Here is a 5,000-nt window from a genome sequence, read left to right as displayed (position 1 = left end):
CCTCTTCATGAGAGAGAATTTCTCGGAAGACGCCTTAGCGATCACAATAAAAAACAAAGTTTAGATTCTTTCTGAAGATCACAACTTTTGATGTGGAACCCAAAAGTTTGGCTTGCTTCTCAGACAACTTTAAGTCGTGGATGAGATAATTAAGATCTGCTCGATTCGGCAAATAAGCCTGACGTGATGAAAATTTTAGTTCACGCGTTGGGTGCACGTTTTCTTTTGCTTGATTTATTATCTCTCGCCACACGCATTGTCACTCACTGTCGTGCTTCTCGGAGACGCTTGCGCGGGTAATTCTTCACTGTAAGGCATTTGCACCTAACAGATCGTAAATTAGGCTGTCTAACAGCATACCAGAATTTTTATAGTATACCATTCATATCTGCAATCCAAAGGAATTTTACGAAGACATATTACATGAGCCTTTTGTCCCTGCAGTTGAAAGCCCTATCATACACCAGATACACCAAGTACGAGAAGGAAGTTATCCAACTTCAACTCTAGCCACCCACTTTACAAAGTAACGTTCATACAATATTTCGTCAGGAATATTTTTAGCCCTTTATCTACCAAAGGTTTCTTTCCTTCAGCTGAATGAAATCGTCTGAAGACAGCTAAAATATACGACTTCGTTTTAACACGAAGCGAAAGTACGGACTCAAACATTCTTTTGTTTTGGTTGTCACCAAGCGAAGAACACCCCACCCCCACCGTACACACACATACCAAAACAGACCTGTTTTAAATTAAAAAATATTTTAAACATATTTAAAGGCAAGAGGGTTCGTTGAGAGCACCACTGTAAAAAAAAATCATAGTTTAATCTGGACAACATCCCTTCATGTAAAGTCAATATTTACATAGTCATCCTTCCGTAAAACTCGTTTTAGGGTTTCTGCTCGTGTGATATAGTACATTTGCGCACATTTGAAAGTGACCCATTATATCTATCAGAGCTATTCCATTTTTCATTACTTTATTAATGTTTTTCACAGATCTTTTTATCACAAGAGAACTACCATATATAGATATATACTAAATATTCAACAACGATTACAGATCTCGTTACATCGTGCGATATATCATGGAGTATGTTTTGGTGCTCGGGACAGTACGCACGTAGCCATACCACATAATCTGATGGTCGATTAGTGTATTCTCTGCCTCCCATTTTTTGACTATTCGAATGGTCACTATATATATATATATATATATATATATAATATATAATATATAATTTCCCCAAGCAGTATTTACATGATCAGTAACACAGGGTAATAACACGTATTATACAACATAACTGACAATGTAGAGTCAGTATTGATAGAACTATGTAGAGGAGAGTAGGGACTGGGAGAGACAGTCTTGAACCAATATCCGCTGTCAGTAATAAAGATCATGTCGGGGCCACTTAAGACCCATTCGCGATCTTTCTCTTCTTTCCATTCGGTTTGGCGAAGAATTACTCCTCGACGACACTTGAAATAAAACCGTTTGTCGCTAACTAAAACAAATTCTCGACATTTTTCCAATCCGTCCTTGAGGCAGCAAACCCCTCAGATGCTCCCTTAGCTGAATAAAATCGCCTGGAGAATGAAATACCCAAGGTCGAGTCAGGTACTCAGACGCTTAGAGCGGGGGCAGGAGAGCCAGCAATCAGCAGATGGTCCCTTGAGATCCTCCAGAACTGTCGTGTGTTCGTTATTGGCAGATCCATTCTTCAAGCCCTTGAGAGGTGAGTCAACACGCACTCAGAACGAAAGCAACTCAACCTCCCCATTCCTCCTCCTTTTTTTTTTTCCTTCTCCTCCTCCTCCTCCTCCTCTTCCTCTTCCTCCTCTTCCTCCTCCTCCTCCTCCTCCTCCTCTTCCTCCTCCTCCTCCTCCTCCTCCTCTTCCTCCTCCTCCTCCTCTTCCTCTTCTTCCTCCTCTTCCTCCTCTTTCTCCTCTTTCTCTCTCTCCTCCCTTTTCCCTCCTCCTCTTCCTCCTCCACTTCCTCCTTCTCCTCCTCCTCTTTCTTCTTTTCCTTCACCTTAACCCAATGTACTCGGACAATGAGAACAGGTGGACATTAGGGATCGACCTAAAACTACAGAGAGAGAGAGAGAGAGAGAGAGAGAGAGAGAGGGGAGGGGGGAGAGGGAAACTAGGCATCATTATCTGCAGACAAAATGCACACGCATATAATTACACTAAAAGTGTCGAGAAAAATTCACAAAACTTTTTTTATACTAGACTCAACTTGAGTAGGACAGCACATCAATGAACTTTTTGTCAGGTTTTAAATTCACCTTCGAAAATTTGTTAGAATTGCAATTCGACAGTCTATAATCTTCGTATTTGCTGGTGACGTAGTCAGAAGCGTGCAGGCCTTCTTAGACGCGGGTTCGATTCCTAGTTCAGTTCTCTCTGATTCCTGTGAAATAATGAACACTATTACCTGTCCTTCAACAGCAGACCCTAGAGCGCATGAAGGGACAAAATTGACAGTTCTGGCAGCACGTCTACTCGTCTCTTTATGGCGTATTCTGCGCTTCATTTTATCATCCATTCCTCTTCATATTTCACATTTGACCCCTAATATCAGATGTTATTTTCAATACATTCTGCCCGGTATTTGAAATTCAACCCTGATGTCAGCACTGAATATTTGTGGAATGTTAATTTCGACGTAGAATTTTTTTGAGTGAATATGTGTGGAGTTTTAAAATGGCAAAAGCGTTCGCATGTAAACAGGAATAGTGTTCCAATAACATTTGCAAGCACATGTCAAGCAGACTCGAGCTCCAAATGCCACTTGCATGAGATTTGCTTGCACACACAGGACCGTCCACATGCTGTGCAAATAATGTTGCAGACATTAATGCAGACATATTGCACACAGACTCGCTTCTGCCACTAGATGACCGTTAACTTTGGCGCAACAAATTTTATCGTTCTTTTTTTTTACGTTTTCGTTCGGTGTCGAGTGCTTGTAGTTGCCAGTTGGTGCTGCTGCTGGGGCAGATATACTGAAGGTGTGTTTGTTTACGTCTGTACTTCGTCCAACTTTCCAGGACACAAACACAAATCCAATCTTACCCTTGCCATGCTCTCCGGGCAGCAGAATAAAGACACTAGAAGCGAGAAGACGACGGTTGGGCTAAAGTGTAAATTTTTCTTCTCCTGTGATGTTTATCCTCCAAGTTGGCGGGAAACGACCACGCTTGCCGTTGCATACATTACTCGCGAATGCAGCTTGCAATTAGAGAGTTGCATTGCTATATCGAAACCAGACAAACTGACGTTGGTGAGCAACAATAGGGATACTTTTTTCCTCTTCCATACCAAGTGGACTGACGCAGAGATGAATAAAATCACCCGGTGGTAGAAATTTTGAAATTTGGGACCCGGCTCAGAGTGGGTTGCATCTTGTTCTAGCCCTTGAGTTTCCATTGAGACACAAATGGCTCGAGGCAACTGGAATCTTGTTGAAACCCGTGCATTCCCAAGTGAAACATACCCCTGATTGAAACAGTACGAACCACACCATCTTCGCTGTGGATCGAAGAAGGAACTGGCTGAAGTATTCTCAATCGTCTTCATGAGGACCCGCCTTCAGCTAAATAAAATCGTCTGTCATTGGCTAAAACTAAGTCTCTAAAGTCTTCGTACATCTAATGGGGAAAAATACAAGCCAACAGAGACTTTTTTCAGCATATTAAAACGAGCATTATCGTAGCCAAGGCCTCAGACACAAAGGAAGTCTGTTGAAGGTTTCGTGCTTCTAATGAAAAAATGCAAACTAATTCAACACGCGCAACGAACATTTCCTCCGGAGAGTTATGCAAAGAGTTTTGGCATTTTTGGAAAAGAAAAGCTCAAGTAATCCCATTGGTATTCGTTCAGTTACATATAACTTTGTTAAAAAAAAGAAAGAAAACAGCCAACGAGTCCGAATGCTGACGGTTACCCCCTCTTAACGGGAAAACAATAAGAAATAATTGCCAAAGTATGTGAAGGTCTGGCACAGCTGTTGTTGTTCTGTTATTTTCATGGCCGCCGTCTGTGTGTGAGAGAAAGGCTCCCCCTGGCCGAAGTCAAAACCAAATTGAGTTAACCTTCATCCTCAAAGGATTGATCGAGCTAGTTTTAACCTTTTCAGAGCAGGAGATGGGAAGGGCGAATCACCCCTCCCTCAGGCTGAATAAAATCGTCTAAAGGTAGTCAGAATAAACTTAGAGTCGGTCTTAGTGGTCAATGTACAAATCGAGATGAGCGATGAAGACGAAAGGACCGGACAAATAAAACAAAAAACAAAAATTGTTTATCTGATTTTATGTATCGCCTGATATTGACATTGCATGAAACATCAGTAAACTTCAGGTTGTCAAACTCTTTAAACCCCCTAGTCAAAGTTTCCCCTTCCAGCCCTCCGACGTATCGACCCCTGACCTGGAACCGTGTCCAACCTGAGGGAAAAAGGGTCAATTGACGTCATCCCCAAGGAGGATTGGTTCCTCTGCCACCTCCCTGGACCTCACCTGCGGTCACATTCAAGAGGCCAGGGCAGCTCCTACCTGTCCAGGATCTGCGGTCTGACCCCAAAGAACAAAAGTGACGACATTGGTCACAATTAAGCGCCTCTTGGTGGGTGCTACCCACTATACATACATACATGCCTACATATGCATACTCGTGTATATATATATATATGTGTGTGTGTGTGTGTATGTAGATATAGAAATAGATAAATAGAAATAGCTAGCTAATCTGTGTGTGTATGTGTTTGTGTATATGAGCGCGCATGTGTGTGTCTATATGTGTGTGTGTGAGCATGCGCGTGTGTATGTATATGTGCACGTACATGTGGGTGTTTGCATGTGTTTGAATTTATGTTAAGACGCACTCACGCGTATGTACACAAAACAACAACTCGCATGATACAAAAAAGAAATATACGCCAGCACCATTTCCTGTCTCTTTCTTCTCACATTGTTGTCGCCACTTACATCA

The 5,000-nt window shown here is 42.0% G+C and overlaps 1 pseudogene; it reads left to right on the top strand.

The window, feature by feature from the left end:
* LOC143039333 (uncharacterized) overlaps nucleotides 1–510 on the top strand; it is an 8,125-nt pseudogene extending 7,615 nt beyond the window's left edge.
* Nucleotides 511–5,000: the final 4,490 nt, after the last annotated feature.

The sequence above is a fragment of the Oratosquilla oratoria genome, chromosome 26 (genome assembly GCF_046742065.1).
Source record: "Oratosquilla oratoria isolate Oo_2021 chromosome 26, ASM4674206v1, whole genome shotgun sequence".
Classification (NCBI taxonomy): domain Eukaryota; kingdom Metazoa; phylum Arthropoda; class Malacostraca; order Stomatopoda; family Squillidae; genus Oratosquilla; species Oratosquilla oratoria.
Note: the sequence above shows the minus strand (reverse complement) of the source record. Positions and strands in the feature narration are given on the sequence as shown.